Source organism: Nyctereutes procyonoides, unplaced genomic scaffold (genome assembly GCF_905146905.1).
Source record: "Nyctereutes procyonoides isolate TBG_1078 unplaced genomic scaffold, NYPRO_anot_genome, whole genome shotgun sequence".
Classification (NCBI taxonomy): domain Eukaryota; kingdom Metazoa; phylum Chordata; class Mammalia; order Carnivora; family Canidae; genus Nyctereutes; species Nyctereutes procyonoides.
The window spans coordinates 21,630,511-21,650,234 of record NW_026575040.1 but is presented as its reverse complement, the minus strand read 5'-3'; positions in this window follow the sequence as shown (position 1 = coordinate 21,650,234).

The window sequence follows — 19,724 nt, the reverse complement described above, 5'->3', positions numbered from 1 at the left end:
AAATGTAGTTAACATATAATGTTATATTAGTGTCAGGTATACAACGTATTGATTTGACAATTCTATACATTACTCAGTGCTCATCATGTGTAGTGACCATCTGTCACCATTCCATGTTATTACAATATTAATGAGTATATTCCCTGTTTTGTACTCTTCATCTCTGTGGCTTATTTATTTTACAACTGGGAAGTTTGTACCTCTTAATTTCCTTCACGTATTTTACCCATCCTCCACTCTTCTTCCCTCTGGAAACCACCAGTTTGTTCTCTATATTTGAGTCTGTTGGGATTTTTGTTTGTTCATTTGTTTTGTTTCTTAGATTTCACATATATGTGAAAGAATATGGTATTTGTTTTTGTCTGACTTATTTCACTCAGTATAATACCCTCTGGTTCCATCCATGTTGTTGCAAATGGCAAGATTTCATTCTTTATGGTGCAATGGAGTAATATTCCATTTCATACACACACACACACACACACACACACACACACACGTATATTTATATAGATCATATCTTCTTTAACCATTTATCAGTGGAAACATGGGTTGCTTCTATATCTAGACTATTGTAAATAATGGCACAATAAACAAATGGGTGTATATATCTTTATGAATAAATGTTTTCATTTTCTTTGGGGAAATACCCAGTAGTAAAGTTACTAGATCATATGGTATTTCCATATATTTAATTTTTTGAGGAAACTCCATACTGTTTTCCATAGTGGCTGTATTAATTTAATTAATTTATATTCCCACCAGCATTGCACAAGTTTTCCCTTTTCTCCATATCATTGCCAGCACTTGATATATATATATATATATATATATATATATATATATATATTTTTTTTTTTTTTTTTTTTTTTTTTTTTTGTCTTTTTGATACCAGCCATTCTGGTGTGAGGTGACATCTCATTGTGATTTTGCTTTGCATTTCCCTGATTATTAGTGGTGTTGAGCATCTTTTCATGTATCTGTTGGACATTTGTTTATTTTCTTTGAAAAGGTGTCTATTCAGTTATTCTGCCTATTTTTTAATCCAAAGGTTTATTTTTTTTTGGTATTGAGTTGTATCAGTTCTTTATATATTTTGGATATTAACCCTTATGGGATTTGTAATTTGCAAATATCTTCTGCCACTCAGTTGGTTGCCTTTTTGTTATGTCAATAGTTTCCTTTGCTGGGCAAAAGCTTTTTATGTCCTAATAGTTTAACTTTTGCTTTTGTTTCCCCTATCTAACAAGACATATTCATAAATATGTTGCTAAAGATGATGTCCAAGAAATTTCTGCCTCTGTTTTCTTTTAAGAGTTTTATGGTTTGAGGTCTCACATTTAGGTCTTTAATCCATTTTGAATTTATTTTTGTATATTTTGTAAGGATGTAGCCCATTCTTTTGCATATAGCTGTCCAGTTTTCCCAGCATCATTACTGAAAAGACTTTTTCCCATTGGATATTCTTGCCTCTTTTGTCATAGATTAATATGCCATATAAACATGGGCTTATTTCTGGGCTATCTATTCTGTCCATTGATCTATGTGTCTATTTTTGTGCCAGTACCATACTGATTTAATTAGTGTAGCTTTGAAGTATATCTTGAAATATGTGATTATGATACCTGAAGCTTTGTTTTTCTCTTTAAGATTGCTTTGGTTATTCAAGGTTTGTGTGGTTCCATACAAATGTTAAGATTATTTGTCATAGTTCTATGAAAAATGCTATTGGTATTTTCATAAAGATTGTACTGAATCTACAGATTGCTTTGGGTAGTACGGACATTTTAGCAATATTAATTCTTTTAGTCCATGAACATGGCATATCTTACCATTTGTGTCCTCTTCAATTTTATCAATGTCTTATAGTTTTCAGAGTATAGGTCTTTCACCTCCTTGGTTATATTTATCCTTAAGTATTTTATTCTTTTCAATGCAATTTTAAATGAGATTCTTTTAATATTTTTTCCTGCTACACATCATTGTTAGTTTATAGAAATGCAACCGATTTCTGTATATTAATTTTGTATCCTGAGACGTTACTGAATTCATGTATTAATTCTAATAGTTGTGTGTGTGTGTGTGTGTGTGTGTGTGTGTGTGTGTGTTCTTTAGGGTTTCTACGTATTGTATCATGTCATCTGCAAATAGTGACAGCTCTACTTCTTCCTGCTTTTTGGGATGCTCTTTATTTCTTTTCCTTATCTGATTGCTATGGCTAGGATTTCCCAGTAGTATGTCGGAAAAAAGTGGTAACAGTGGATATCCTTGTCTTGTTCTTGATTTTAGAAGAAAAGCTTCCTTTTTTTTTTTTTTTACCCTTGAGTATGATGTTATATTCATTATGTGGCCTTCATTATGCTGATGTATGTATGTTCCCTCTAATCCTACTTTGTTGAAAGTTTTTTTTAATTTATTTTTTATTTATTTTTATTTTATTTATTTTTTTGTTGTTGTTGAAAGTTTTTATCATGAACTAATGTTATATTTTGTCATATACTTTTTCTGGATCTATTGAAATGATCCATGATAAAAAACATATCTTTCTTCTGATTAATGTGGTATATCACACTGATTGATTTGCCAATATCAAGTCCTTCATATTTTTCAAATAAATCCCATTTGATCATTGACTATGACTTAATCTGTTTTTGATTTTTTGGTTTGCTAATATTTTGTTGAGGATTTTTGCATGTATGTTAAATAGGGATATTGACCAATAGTGGATTTTTGTTTATTTTCTTTTGTTTGTAGTGTTTTTGTCTTGGTTTGGTATCAGCGTAATGCTAGCCTCATAAAATGAATTTGGAAAAAAAAAAGAATGTCAAAGTTTTCCTTTCTCTTTTATCTTTTTGGGATAGTTTGAGAGTAACAATATTAGTTCCTCTTTAAATGTTTAGTAGATTTCACTTGTGAAGCCATCTGGTTCTGGACTTTGTTGGAAGTTTGATTACTGATTCAATATCCTTATTAGTAGTCAGTCTATTCAAATTTCTATTTCTTCCTAATTCAGTTATGAAAGGTTGTATGGGAATTTATCCATTTTTCTCGGTTATCCAGTTTGTTGGCATGTAATTTTTTCATAATATTCTCTTATAATTCCTTGTATTTCTGTTGTTATTTCTCCTCTTTCATTTCTGATTTTGTTTGCATCCTCTCTCCTTTTTTCTTAATGAGTCTGGCTAAAGGTTTATCAATTTTTTTAATCTTTTCAAACAATTAGCTCTTGGTTTCATTGATATTTTCTATTGTTTTTCTAAGTCTCTATGTCATTTGTTTTTGCTCTAATATTTATTATTTCCTTCCTTCTACTCACATTGGGCTTTGTTCTTCATTTTCTAGTCCCATTAGGTGTAAGGTGAGATTATTTATTTGAGATTTTTCTTGCTTCTTGAGGTAAGACTACATTGCTATAAACTTCCTCTTGTAACTGTTTTTGCTATGTCCTAAAGATTTTGGACTGTTGTGTTTTCATTTTCATTTGTCTTCAAGTATTTTTGATTTCCTCTTTGGTTTCTTCATTGACCTATTGGTCATTTAGTAGTATGTTGTTTAGCCTCCAGGTGTTTGTGGTTTTCCAGGTTTTTTTTTTTCTTATACTTAATTTCTAGTTTCATACCATTGTGGTCAGAAAAGGTAATTGAAGGGGTCCCTGGGTGGTTTAGTGGTTTAGTGCCTGCCTTTGGCCCAGGGCATGATCCTGGAGTCCCAAGATCGAGTCCCATGTTGGGCTCCCTGCGTGGGGCCTGCTTCTCCTTCTGCCTGTGTCTCTGCCTCTCTCTCTCTCTCTCTCTCTCTCTCTCACTCTCTCTCTCTCTGTCTCTCATGAATAAATAAATAAAATCTTTTTTAAAAAAATAAAAGCTACTTGATATAATCTTGATTTTCTTAACCTTCCATTTTTAAGGCATAAATGTAATTATTTTAAAACCTTTTTATTTTGCTTTGACAGTTTTAGTACAACAGATTATACAACTTTGACTCAGCAGAGAATCTGCCTTTATGTATTACATGTCTTCCTGACATAGAAGGTCTATGGGTTCCCTGAGAACATAATTTCTTTGGTATACAAGGGAGAAGTGAGCATTGGGTAGGAGGTAGTAAAAGCAAATTTGTGGAGAATTTTATTATGATTATTGTCATTTACTGGACAAGAAAAAAAATGAGTCTTTTGGAGAGCACTGAAAAATCTTTTAGTCATGTAGTATATTGAAGGGTTCTGGGTATTCACTGATATTATTCCTTTAGTTTCTTTTCAAAGAATTATAACTGCAGGACAGAACAATATACTTATTAAAATTATAACTTTTATTGAATATCTTTTCACTTAGAACATTTGTTGTTCTTTTGTAATTCAATTCTCCAAGGAATTTTATGTAACTTTATGTGTACAACATGGACCATTTGAAAGCAATGGTATGGAGCATACCTATCTTGTTGAGGTATGTACAAGGGTGCATGAAGGCAAACGTTACATGATCTTTGTGTATTTCAATTGATTTGGAGGAAGGGAGGAAACTAATGTCAATATTTGCTTATTGAACTCTCGCTTTGGATGAAGGAATAGGTATATTTGAACCAATCATACTAATTTGTATCTCCGACCTAGCTTCCCTAGCATGATTTGCTTTACCTGGTCTACCATCTTGGATTCTCTTCTACAAAAGGGAGGGGGGTGGTATCCATAAGAAAATCTCAGACTCTTTTATAGATAGGACAATTAAAATGATTTTCTGACAATGGAGAAAGGTGAAAGAGATTTTTATTTTCAGTTGTTAAGAAAAACTATCTTTCAACCTTTCCCTTTCTTCACCTTCAGTATTTCCACCATCACTTCTAGGTGACTACAGGATGAGGCTTTAAAGATACTGGATCTATAGAAAGAAAGGGCTGGAAGGGCATGGAGGCATCAGCTGAAAAACAAAAAGCCAGAAATCAAATCTCCAGTCTACAGAATTTGAGGAGGTGACTCCATCCTCTTCACAGTGGCATTCATGCCCAGTTACTTCTTTGGACCTCAACTCCCAGACAGGTAGGACTTCAGGGGATTCACTATTGTGTGTGCTTTTGGAACTTTGAGAGTGTTACTCTCCCTGCCTGGTAACCACTCACTGTAGAGACTGATTAGTTGGTTTGGATTTAGGTATTTCTACAATAACAATGGTACCACTTATTGAGCATTCCCTATATTCCAGGTACTTTGCAAATACCATGTCATTTGATCCTGACAACAACCCTAAGAGGTTGACACTGCATTTGTCATAATTTTTCAGATAGTTAAACTGCAGTGCAGAAATGTTAAGTAGTTTTCTCACTATCATTAAAAGAGTAAATGATCCAGCCAGGACTCAAACCTAGAAATTTTCATGCTTAAATCTCGGCTTATAGCCACTAAACTACATCAGAAATCTTTTGGAAGACGTTATCTGAATGAAGTAACTTTAGAAGCAAAAATATTATTTGGAAGAAACTCAAAACAACCCAGAATATGGCTTACACAGGTTTTATTAGATTGTTATAGTGAACATTTCAGCTAATTACATGTGTTTAATGTTTTATTTTGTGATTCATGATTTTTGCAATCATATTCACTTTTCACCAAGCCCTTCTCACAGAGAAGTTATATTAGGTTTTCTAGTATTTATAACATAGAAGTTATATTAAGTATTTCTAGAGTTACAAATGTAACTGTTTTTCTGATTTTTCATATATACATTCTTTCTATTTACTTTTTTGCTCTTATACATATGTCTTAAGGGATTTACAGATTCTGTCTGCATTTTCTTGACACGGCATAATTACATTTAGGATCTTTACTACCCTAGCTGCAAATACTTTGAGATCTGTTCCACTGCAGCTGTTAGCCTATTTTTCTTCTTTATTCTTTTCTATTCTTTGAATTTAATTTCTCTGTGCATAATACCACACTGTATCAGGTAAACCTTACGTGAATCTCTCTTGGGTTGAGTTGTCTGCTTATTTGCTCTCAAGATTTCTCTGGTTCTGCCACTTATCTTCTGTACCAATCAGCTATATAAGGCAATTAGCTTCAAGAAATAGAAAATCTATCTATTTATTAGTTATAAAATAGTTGAAAAGCAGGGAAGGTGTTCCTTCACATATCACAAGTCTAAGGATAACAACTGTTAGTATTACTCTAGCAGTTCACTGATGTCAGGGTAGTTGTTTCTGCCATTCTCTATCCCTTTCTTCATGGCACAATTTAATAGTAGCAGCTCCAACCATTACATCTGCATCCCAGGCAAGGAGGATTAGGAAGAGTAACACTAGCTATATCTATCCTCTTTTAGCAGTGAAGCAAAATCTTTAACTTAAACCCCAGCAGACTTTTGTTTTCATTTTCATTGGCTAGAACTGTACCATATGGCATCCCTAACTATGAGAGAGGCTGAAAAACAAGCAATTAGCTGGACACATTGATTCCTTAAACAGTATTGGGCTTTTATTAACTAGAACAAAGGAGAATGCAGAAAGCACAAATAGCTTCTGTAGATAGCAAGCTGTTTCATGGTATTTTGTTCTTACTTTCTGCCATGGTAATAGAATATTAGCTGGGCATATGCCCACCCAATTAAAGACTTCACTCCCCAGCCTCTCTTGCAGCTAGATGTGGCCATGTGACTAAGTTCATGTTGGTGTCTGGATAAATCATGCGTGCCTTTTTCAGATCTTGTCCATAAAATGATTGGTTGTGTTCTTATCTGGCCTTTTGTTCTCTTTCTGTTAGCAGGGAAATAGCAAGAATTGGGACAAGCTGATTTGTCCTAGTGATGAAAATGGTAGAACTGACTACTTTCTCTCAATGGCCTGCCCACCTTTGGAATTATTATGTAATACAGAAATAGATCATTTCTAGTTTTGGTGGGTCACTGTATTTTTAATCTTTGTTACAGAGTTTAGCTTGTACCCTAACCATCACAGCAACTAATGCCTGCCACCTCATTCACACCAGATCTTAGTCTATTGCATGCCCTAAGAAACTCTACTCTGGTCCATGGCTACGAGGTCATGGTCTCTCTATTCATGCTTCTCACATGGCTACTGTGGCCAGTGATGATGGTAGACCCAATAGGTGACCACATCTTAGTCTTATTTGCATATGGATTTCTCAGAGTCTGTGCAGTCCACTCAGTAAAAGGGAAGATGTACTTTTTTGGTTTGAGGAAATCACTAGGAGTCATTGTTTTCTTCTCTCTCAACTCAAGCTCAGGAAGCAAAGATCCAGTCCCTCTAAGAGTTTTCCTATTTCTCACTTTCATACCTACCCTTTTCTAAGAAGGAGGAAGGGAACAAAAAAAATGCTTCAAAAGCTATCAACATAAGTCAAAGGACTGACATTCTAATAGGAAAATCTTTGGTACTTGTAACTTGCACATTTCTTCCTGCTGGTCATCTCAAACCACTTTTGTCTTGGTGTTAAATGTTATTGAGTTTTACCTTTTGGTTTGGTATTTGAATTTTAGGACAAAATAATATGATTTGATAAAAATGAATGATGTGAATTTTTAGAATGTGATTTACATTTCTCTTTTCCGTATATATATGTCACAAAATTTGTTTATGGGCAGAGTTGATCTTGTAAAGCTGAGGAGTCAATAAACTGTCTCTTGCCTTTTCATTTGCTTGCATTTTCTTGCCCTTTCAAACTTTCTCTCCAGAAGATTTCCAGTTTCATGTTTCCCCGATCTCTCTTAGTATTAAAAGTACCTTCCTCAAAACTTTCAAGGCCATCAAAAACAAGGCAAGCCTGAGAAACTATCAGAGGAGACTCAGAGTCTCAAGAGACATGGTGACAACATGTAAATTGGTATCCTGAATGGGATACAGATGGAGAACATGAGGGGGAAACTAGTGATGTCCAAATAATGGGTGTTTGCTTAATGGTAATGAATCAATGTTGCTTTCTCACTGGTGACAAATATATCACAGTAATGTCTGATGTTAACAATGGGGGAAACTGATTGTTGTCTATAAAGAGAGCTCTGTAGTATCTTTGTAACATTTTTAAAATATAAAATTATTCTTGTTTTAAAGAAAAGATTTTATTTGAGAGAGAGTGGGTGAGAGAGAGAGCATGAATGGGAGAAGGACAGAGGGAGGGGGAGAAGCAGACTCCTCACTAAGTAGGGGGCCCAATGTGGGACTCCATCCGAGGTCCCTGGGATCATGACCTGAGCCGAAGGCAGATGCTTAGCCAAATGAACCACCCACGTGCTGCAATATAAAATTATTTAAAAAATAAGTAAACACTTAACAACTAAAAAAAAAAAAAAAAACACAGTGGAAGGAAAAAACACCCTAGTGAACTCCTTTATAGTAAGGATTTGAGGACAAAATGTGAAGCCACTCCTGGAGTAGTTCCATAAATTAGCATTTCCTGGAGTATGTTCCTCAGAATACAATCCACTAGACGTTTCATGACCAGGTTCATTGGTGAAATATTTGGTTAACATATTCCTCCCTTAGAGATCCCTAATTCATATACATAATTTATAATACATAATACACATAAACGCAGAGAAGTCCTGAAACCAAGAGACCATTTTATCTAATACAGGGTTTTCCACATTTATTTGCCCACATCAACTTTTTCTCCTCAAAAACATATCACTACTTTTGGAAATAATGTGCTGTAAATACACCCTGGGAAGGCTGGCTCAGAGAAAGCAATCTTTCCTTTGGAAACATGAATGGTGGAAGGTTAGGGATGATATTAAACCTCTAGGGGCAGTAATCTCATGGTTTTGCTTGTGTAATCCCACGCTACTCCAGCAAGCCACAAATGTGACTCCTCAGGGAATGATCAAGCTACAGGAAAATCACTAAGGTTTTATTATAGATACAAAGGATGCAAATTATACTTAGAAACACAAAATGTCAGTCTCCTGACTCTGCTAATTGACTCCAACTTTAATGGTGCTAGGCTCATTATTCCCCTTTTAGCAGTGTCCAACATCAGCATTTGGGAGCCTTTGAAACCATGTGTATCTTGAATAGGTTGCAGTTTGATCATTTAAAGCAGAAAGATCAATTGTCCAGGCTCTAGCTATATGGAGCTGGCAAACCAGACTGCAGCATGGCCGATCCTCTTACTTCAGCTGCCTTCCAATTGATACTGATTGCTGCATCCACATCAATTGGTCAGTGATCCACATCAATTAAAGCTGCTCAAAGGCATAGAGAGGAGTTGCTTTATCCAACTTCACTTCAGAAATATAGGAACAGCTGAAGGAAAAAAGCCTTTTGTGTGACTTTCAGTGGAATATGAAGTATGCTGATCTATAATAAATCAATAGGCTATGAAGAGGATTCTAATGAGCCACTTTCTAACTTGCCAGGAGGAGTGGATCTGTGTGCTTGCTTCCCATGCCCCACTCTTTTCTCTTGGGTCACATTATAGTCAGTTTTGGGGACATTTGAAAGGGTATGTCAGTAGCTACATCTCACCATACCTCACTTGACATAAATGAGTTAATTAAGCAATATTTGATTTAAATAAATACTGATTGAGTATACTTATTCTATGGCAGGCACTATGCTATGATACATCAGTGAACAAGATATGCCCTCTGCCCTTAAGATGTGCCCAGGCTGACAGGAAAGGCAGACAAGAAAACAGACAAATATAATACAAAATGATATGAGCTTTGATAAGAGATTTCAGGTATTATGGTCCCCACACTGGTGGTAGCTAGCCTGAGGCAGGGGCAGGAGCTCACTTCATTGCCAACTTTAGCTGGTACTGCTTTGCTCCCTGTCTGGACAGAGGTGGTATGCTGAGAAGTACAGGGAAGGAAAGTTTGTATGTGGCTAGGCCTCTTATCTGTGGCATGGAAATGATTAAAGCTGACTCTCTGGAAAGAGTGATGGTGTGCTCTTGGAGGCATGCTGTTGAGCTCCTCTTTTCCAGTTTCCTGACCTTAGTAGATAGAGCTCTGTTCTAGTCTGGTGTCTCCTTACATAGTCCCTGGGAATCTGGTGCTGTTTGCTAGTCTTTTCTTGCTAAAGCCACCTCACTTCAAGTAGGTGACTTCCTTTAGTGAGACTAGATCATCCTACATCTGCACCTCAGGAACACTCCCCTACCCTACACACCTTGTCCTAGTGAACTCTGGGAGAGCAGTCCCAAGTATTCCCATGGAACTTTTTCACTGGACAAGAGGTGAAAGAACAGTCACTACTGTCCCTACCCTCTATAGACACATTCCTGGGGTGGGAGTAGGGGAGATTGGACTTGTTTTGATAAAAGACCAGATTGTAAATATTTCAGGTTTTGTGGGTCATATGGTCTCTGTTGTGACTACTCAGCTCTTCAGCTGTAGCACAAAAGCAGCTACAGACAATAACTAGATAAGTGATCATAGCTGTGTTCCAATAAAATCTATTTACAAAACCAACAGATAACTCAATTTAAAAAGTGGATAAGGGGTTTGAGTAGATGTATCTCCAAAGACATACAAATAGCTAATAAGCACATCAACATCATGAATCATTAGGGAAATGAAAGCCAAAACCACACTCACTAGATATCACTTCACACTCACTAGAATGGCTGTAATAAAAAAGATGAACAATAACAAGTGTTGACAAAAGAATGTACAGAAATTGGAACTTTGAATCTTGCTGGTAGAAATGTAAAATTGTGTGGCTCCTTTGAAAAAAGTCTAGCAGTTCCCCAAATATTAGACATAGAGTTACCATATGAACCAGCAACTCTCTTCCAAGGTATCCATGATTCAGCAATCCCACCCCTGGATATATATTCAAGGGAAGTGAAAATGGGATCTTGTAGAGGTTTCTACACTCCCATGTTCATTGCAGTGTTATTAACAATAGCCAAGGTATGGAAACAGCAGGTGAAGTATCCATCAACAGATGAACAAATAAAGAAGATGTTGTATATTTACACAATGGAATATTATTCAGCCATGAGAAAGAAGAATCCTACCATTTGCAACAACATAGACAGAACTTTAGAGTATTATGCTAGGTGAAATAAACCTAATAGGGAATAACAAATACTGTATGATATGATTCCACAAAGTCTAACAAAGCTGCACTCATAGAAACAAAGAGATGAATGGTGGTTATTAGTGGCTAGTTATCAGAGAAAATAGGTAGATGTTGGTCAAAGGATACAAATTTCCAGTTATAAGATGAACAAGTTCTGGGAATCTAATGTATAGTGTAGTGATCATAGTTAATAATACTCCGTTATACGCTTGAAAATTACTAAGAGAGCAAATCTTAAATGTCCTTAGCATATACACACAAAAAGCAATTTTGTGATATGATGGAGCTATTAATGGTGGTGATCATTTTGCAATACATAAATGTATAAAATCAATACATTGTACACCTAAAACATACAAAATGTGTTATGTTAATTATACCTCAATAAAACTTAGAGAAAACATATTCATGAAAAACTTGTACACTTGTTCATAGAATCATTATTTATATCAAAAAAAGTGGAGACAACCTAGATGTCCATTAAGTAGTAAGTGGATATCCATTTGGTAAATGGATAAGATAATGCAGAGGAATATTATTCAGCCATAAAAAGAATGAACTATTGATACATGCTTCAACGTGGGCAAATCTTGTAAATATTATGCTAAGTGAAAGAAGCCAGTCACAAAGATCACTTAATGTATTGTCTCATTTGTATAAAATGTCCAGAATTTAAAAATCCACAGAGACAAAAAGTAGGTCAATGATTCTCTTAGGTTCAGAGCAAATGAGGAGGCAATGGAAAGGGACAGCTATTGGGTACAAGCTTTCTTTTCAGTATAATTAAAATGCTCTAAAATTAGATTATGGTGATGGTTACACAACTCTATAAGTATACTAAAAGCTGTTGAATTATATTTAAACAGGTGACTTTTATGGTATATAGATTATATGACAAAGTTAACAATGACAGGCAGCAAACTGGATCTGGTCTGAGGGCCATATTTTGTCCATCTTTGGTCTACAATGTTTTTGCTCTCCCTAGAACCCCTCAAAAGTCCTTTTTCTGTTTCAGTCACTGCTCTCCTCTAGTGTGTGAGCAGTATACTCTTGGCTTAGTCCTTTGGAGGCCTGTCCTTAGGCTATGGAGCTGCTTTGCCCTGGGAAGTTAGAGTTTTCATCCCAGGAGAGTTAACCAATGACTGTCAAGTTGGGGATTATGAAAAGTCAGCTCTCTTGCTTTCAGCTCTCAGGATGGGATAGTCTGGAACACAATTTATACTCCTGAGTTCCCCTGGGGGATCACCTGAAGCTACCCTTCACAGGATCTTTTTAAAATTAAAATGTGTCCTCCCCTCTCTATTCCAACTCCCTCACTCTCTTTCTAAGTAATTTTCTGAATAATTGCTTGCATATAAATGAGAATTTTGACAGGTGGTCAAGGAAGCTCTCTCTAAAGAGGTGAATTTAAGCTACCATCTGAAGGATGAAGAGGAGCCAGTTACCTGAAAAGAGAGTGAGCAAAACAAATCCTTGTTGCATTTATGTCTTAAGTGGTCTTTTCCAAGATATTCATCACATATTATGAATTCAAACTTAAGACCGATAAATCCAGGTATGTGCCAGGCAGCTCTATCTATATATCTAAAATTGTCCCATACCAGGCTTATTAACTCCAATCCACCAATCCCATCCTCCACTCTGGAGCCCCTGCCAAAGTTTTCCTTTTGCTATATCTCAACTACAGACAGTGGGATGACCATCTCCCATCATGTTCAAGTCAGAAATCTAGGAGATTTCTACTGCTCCTCACCACCTCTAGCTATTTTTCTTCCCCACTATGTTCAAACATTATGAGCTTTGTCAACTGTATCTCCCCAATATTTTAATAGTCTTTCTATTTCCGTTAATTTTGGTTGCTACTGCCATATTTTGGGCCTTGATCATATGTAAAAGCCTCCTGATTTTCCAGAGTAGGTTCTTGCCCCTCTCTATTCTATCCTCTTCAGGGACAGGGAAAGCTACACAAATGCAGATCTGTATGTGTCATTGCATTACTCATGACTTTCTGAGGAAGTTTTAAGAGCTATAGGATTAATGTCCAAATATAGTGTAACAAATGCTCGTTCTTGCTTTTGCTCTTATTTTCCTGTTGGCCTCAATTCACCACCTCTTATACTCCAATGACACAAAATGAGGCAAAGTGCACCACATACATCATTGTTTCATAGCTTTTTGCTTTTTCTGCCCCAAATACTTTTTTCTCCTCTTCTCAATCAGTAATACTTGTAATCAGTTCTGCCATTATATGACATATGTGTTCCTAAAAAACACTTCTCTGCAAAACTGCACAACAAAAATCACCCAAAATGGGAATCCCTGGGTGGCTCAGTGGTTTAGTGCCTGCTTTTGGCCCAGGGCATGATCCTGGAGTCCTGGGATTGAGTCCCACATCAGGCTTCCTGCATGGAGCCTGCTTCTCTCTCTGCCTGCGTCTCTGCCTCTCTCTCTCTCCTCTGTGTCTTTCATGAATAAATAAATAAAATATTTTAAAAAATCACCCAAAATGGGGCTAGGAGCACAGCACTCAAAAACTTTCCAGGTGACACAATGATAAGAGAGGATCCTAATAAGAACAGTAACATAGCTTTCTATATGTTCGGGTTAAGAAAAACACAAATACTACAATAAATATGGCACTACACTTGGAAAGGACTTGAAACTTGCTTGCAGAAATGGGCAAAAGAACTGTAGCCTATAAGTTATCCTGAAGTAACAGAAGGGGGGTTATATGAAATTGGATGGACAGCTGTAATAGTGCATATGAATGGGTGTGGCTTTTAATATCCACAGTAAACTGAGGAAGCTGTTAGATGTTTGCGGTGTGTTGATGTGTTCATTTTGTTATTTTCATGCAGCTCATTTCAGCAGAGTACATTTTTCTGTGTTTCCTCATTGGTTTGCATGTATAAACAAAGACTAAATTTGTATCATACACAAATTATCCTTTTTTTTTTTTTACAAATTATCCTTTAATATATCAATCACAATGGAGCAAATTCATATCCTCAAAACAAACTTTATAGCACTAATAACTATACTTATCTTTCAAAAGATAGAAGAGTGGCAGGAAATATAAGCCTGGAGCTTCTTGGAGTTCCAGAGAATAAGAAAGCGCACAAAACAAGAAAAATAGAAACAAAACAAATGCATGATGATGAGATTATGCCAAAGGTACATAAGAGAGCCAATTGAAAGAGTTCTCAATGACCAAAGTTGAAATAATTTGAACAACAAAATAAGGTAATACTGAGTTAAAAGAGAGTATAAGATTATAAGATATAAGTATACACATAAATATTAATGATATGTCTACTTTGTGTAACTCACATCTTCCCTTGAGATATTAGAATACCAAAGATATAAGATATATATGTTATATACAACTGACTTCTCTTTTAGACATTTTTTTTCTTTTAGACATTTCGAAGTCCTTCCTTTTGCTGGGACCTACGAGAGAAGAGAAAGTAAGCAAGTGAGCCATATTTCCCCATCCAAAAACGCTCTGTCTTTTTTTTCTCCCCCACTGAGCAATAGATTTCTGATTTTAACACTTTCATCTGCATTTGCCTCTGTCTTTTATAACAGCGTGTCATTCCTGGAAATCAAAGTGGTTCTAAATAATCCATATGCCCAACATCTAAGTACTTCTTCCTTGAACTGACGTTTTCCACTTCTAAGGTCCCTCAGGCAGGGAACCCTGGGATGGTGCTGTTTGCAAGTGATCACTTTAGCTCCTCGTTGGCCATAAGACTTGACTTCTGGCTCATCTGTGTTACTTATCCTTAATACAAACTTCCCTCAGGACCTAATGAGTTGACCAGACTACCTGACTGATGGGGTATCAGTGCTGGTTCAAACAGTGGCACTCACTTTCTCTTCAAAAGCAGTTAATTTCAGGAAGAAAATATTGGCAACAGGACACTTTTTATTTCAGATCAGCTGCCCCAAACAGGAAACCATATTAAGACAGGTAGCTGGAAAGAAATTGTGGTTCCTTTCTCATTTTACTGAAGAGACAGAAACTTCATGGTGAATATATTATTTGCCAAAAAAAGCAATTAATTTTACAGTGAGTTTATGTCTTTGGTAGATTTCATGTTCAGCAGAAATATCAAGTCATAATGATGTTTTCCCATAAGTATGCATAAATAAATAATCTCCAAATGACCTCAAAGTTTGACATGCCCTAGAGGATTCAGGCATAAGATGAGAAGTTGGACTCAGCAGTCTTATAAATAAGTCTCTTCCAACAAGAGAAAACCTGATCTCAAGATTCTATATAGTCTAGTCAGATATCATATAGTATATCTGAATCAAAATTTGAAGCAAGGTCAAAAAAAAAAAAGGCAATGTTTGAAACTGAAACTAGTGAAAATAGAGCACATAGATAAGAATATCAGCAGAGGTCATCTTCATTGGAAAATTTTTATATATGTGCTACTAATGGAACTGGAAACCAACATGTATCTAAATCATTGCCCTGAAACTTACAAAGGAACTGCACATAGGAGATTGGATGCATGCTCTGGTCAATAGGTAGGTGTGTTCTTAGGTAGACTAAACTTTGGATGAAATATAACAGCTTTAATTTAATACACATTATTGGTATTGGAAAAGGTGCTCTAGGGCAAAGAAGATATAAAATGCCTCAATGCCATCCTTGCCATTTCCATAACATAGAAACAAGCTTCCAATTAATTATTCTATTAATAGGATACCATAATACAGAAAACAGGGACCTGTGGGGAACTGACATAAGAGCTCTGGTCACTGGAAAGAGGTTTCACATTGTAAGCCGTCTGGCATTTTAGTTTACAAATCAGCCACTTATGAATTTGGCTGAATGAGTCAGACACTGAACATATGCTCATTTCTAATGGAACAAATTAAAACAAGTTTTTATATCTGAAAACCTGAGGTGAGACCCAAGGTGACCCTGTGAAAAGTATAGGCACATCTGAAACTCATCCTTAGTATCACTGTGGTACAGTATTAGCTTCATCTTCAATACTATCACTAGCCCAAAATACCCTCTCTCTCAAATATGTCTATATTTGACCTTGGAACATATTACCATTCCGGGGAGTACACTTTTCATCATGGTTTATCTATACAGTGAAATTATTTTCCCATAATGACTATTATTTCATTATTAATCAAGAGAGAATGAGAAAACCATATGGGAAATAGTGGGACCAAGAGACAGGGGGTTGGGATAAAAATTCATCCCAGTTAATCTACAAACCTAGTAACAATCACAAAGAAGGACAGTGGGGTGTTGCAACTTTTCAAAATAAAAAAAATTGGAAAAAAAAATTTAAAAAAGGACAGTGGGTACCTCTATCTATTGTCTAATTTTACATGAGTGTACCTGATTTTAAGACATTTCTTTTAGACTTCACAGACTTAAAATTATAGTTCAGAGAATCTACTAGATCAATAACTAAAGCAAAAGATTCAGGAGGCAGATATTATTTGGATAAAGGGATATATACTTCCTGTCTTTCAGATCAGAGCCCACAGTTCTGAGTTTCTAACCTCATGACAGTATTCAACATACTACAGAAGAAAAGAATAAATCCTAAACCTGTGTGACATCACTCTTTCTAGATGCTCTCTTTATCTTTCTGTGCCTACATTATTTATCAAGGAAGAGGCTCTCTGAGAATTCAATGCAAGTTTTTTTTTTTTTTTTTTTTTTTTTTTTTTTTTTTTTTTTTTTGTGATGACCTGGGCACTGGTTCAGGACAGAAAAATAATTTCCTTGTTGATTTAATCAGGGATGGATGAGTTGCTTTGAAATATGTTTGTCTCTGACTGCTAGTTATTATCTTCAAAATCTTCACCATCAGTAAGAATTATAACCTCTGAAATGTTTTTCCCTAATGAAAAAGTATTTTCATTTTGATAATGTAACATAAGATTAGAAAGACTCTTTAATAGACTTACTTTCTGGAGTTTTAAAATGGTTTTGAAATTCTTTTCAGAATTTTATTCATCAAAGTAAAAGCTGGGTTGACCTTTCCCATGTGGTTAAGCCAGTCACCAAGGGCTTCCCTTTGTTGTTCTTTGGGGCAGACGCCCTTGGGCTGCTGCCCTGAAAATGGCCTACAAGTTTATACTGCAGATTGCAGTCAGTTATCATAGTAGCTTTCAATCCCTAAGTATTTATTATGCTACAGGTGTTCTGTATATATTTCATATTAATTATGTACCTCGACCATCACTACAACCCGATGAACAATTATCCCCCTTTTGCCAGAAAAGGAAATTGAGTCTCAGATAAATTCAGTGGTTTTCTGAGGCCTCATAACTAACTAATGATAGGGCCAGCATTTGAACTGAGGTAATTAAAATCCAAAACATGTACTTTGTAGGCCAATGTGCTGTACCTACTTCTAGTATACAATGTGACAGGAATATTTAGAGACCTAGAAAACTTGTTTTGTCTAACATCTTCATTTCTTCTCTTTCTCTGCCCACTTTCTTCCTGAAACTGACCAAATCAGGAGGATATATTTTATAAAATTTGGACCTTTCCTAAAAATAAAGCATACTTGGCAAAGACAGATACATAAAAAGCAGGGGCTAATAATTATGTGATTTACCATATTTCATCAATGTAAGAAGCATAGGTTGTAGGTGGCACCGTTATTTTATATACTTTGGGCAAGAAAAGGGCTACCTATTAAGTTGACACTATGTTTTCATATCATTTAGAATTTTTATTTTAAATTTCTCGAAAAAGCTTATTCAGCCTCCATGAAACATTTCTTATAGCTTATCATCCATATATATATATATATATATATATATAAAGAAAAATATTTTAAAAAGTGGATATATTTTTAAATGTAATTTATTTATTCATGAGAGACAGAGAGAGAGAGGCCAAGACACAGGAAGAGGAAGAAGCAGGCTCCCCACAAGGAGCCCAATGTGGGACTTGATCCTGGATCTCGGATCATGCCCTGAGCCAAAGGCAGATGCTCAACAGCTGAGCCACCCAGGCATCCCAGATATGATTTCTAAAACTTCCTTACTTTTATAGTCTCACTCTTCTGAATTTCTTTTTACTTAGCTATGACTATGCTTTTCCATACAATATCATCTTTTATGCTATCTAGTGCATAGCATTTTTTAGAAATCCACAAATAAACTAAAAGCCATTTGTTCTAGGCTCCTAGGTTTGCTTTGCAATTATGTAGAGCTTCCCTAGCTTTGGGAATGATGCTAAACATGTCTAATTATCCTCTTTCCCAGCACACAAGCATTTGGTTTTTAGAGATTAGAAGGGTGCTTCATTATTATTCCCTTGACTTTCTTCCAAGCCCTGATAACTATTCTGTAGGTTTTGATATTAATGCTTTTATGTTCTTTCAAGCATACAAGCCAGTGGTTCTAAAACCCGTGTGAGTATTAGAATCACCTGGAGGCTTGTTAAAACACAGTTTGCTGAATCAGATTTGCTGCTTCAGTTAAGTCTGTGGTAGGGCCTGTGAATTTGCATTTCTAACAAATACCCAGATGATGTCCCATGCTGTTGGGTGGGGGGCCAGACACACAATTTGAAGCATTGGTATAACAAATTTCAACCACTGCCATACTGATAGCCATTGTAAGACTTCACTTTAAAAAGCAGTTCGATTTCAGAAATACTAAATTTTGGAAAAAAATACATGTCTTTGAATTGATTAAATATGGTAAATCCCATTTTCCTGTTACTTAAGCTATAATATTAAGTTCGTTCTAATTGATTAACAATGGATTTATATTTAATCTATTCATACACTTATTCATAACGTTCTCTGCTTGTTCCAAAGATTAATTGAAATGGTTTCTATAATTTTAGCTAAGGTTTCTTTCCTCCTAATGTTTTAGATGTGGAATGATCTGTAAAATATATACATATATATTTACATACAATATAAAATGTATATGTATACATATACATGTTTACATATGTATACATGTTCATATACAATTATATGCATATACATAGAGCAGCTCAGTCTATATGCCAAACCTGACAGGCTAACAAAAGCTATCTCTGATAGGGAACTCACTGCTTCATGATGGAGCCCTCTTCATTTCTTATTACTAGAAAGTACTTCTACTCTTATATATGAGCTAAAGGGCCAAGTAATCAGCCAACATTATGAAATGATTTAATAGAAAACCCCATGAGAGACAGACTAGACAGACTATACCTGGATAACATATACTTCTCTCATTTTGAAAAATCACATGAGAAATATTTCCATCCAGTCCTAGCATTGGGAACATTAGTGTTTGTCTTAAATATCTCTTTTGTTTAGTTTTATTTTTATATGTAATTTGTAACTTATCATGTTTCCCTTTTTTTCTTTTGTTCCCTGATAGCTTAAAATAAAGTGTTTTTTTTGTTGTTGTTGTTTTTTGTTTTGCCAGCTTTTAGCAAATAGCAGACTGTGCTCTCCCTTTGTCCTGGGACCTTTATGACCTCTCAGATCTCAACTCTTTACCTTCAGACCAGTCTGCATGCTACTGCATAAGTGTCAGTTCCTTGAGTGAGGCTGAGGCTTTCTCACTGGGACTCACTCAGTCAATAGGGTCCTAGAAGAAAGACTAAAGTCAATGTACCCATCTGAGTCTAAGACTTTCTTAGACTGCAATCTCTGCAAGCTGCATATAATCCTGGGATGGCT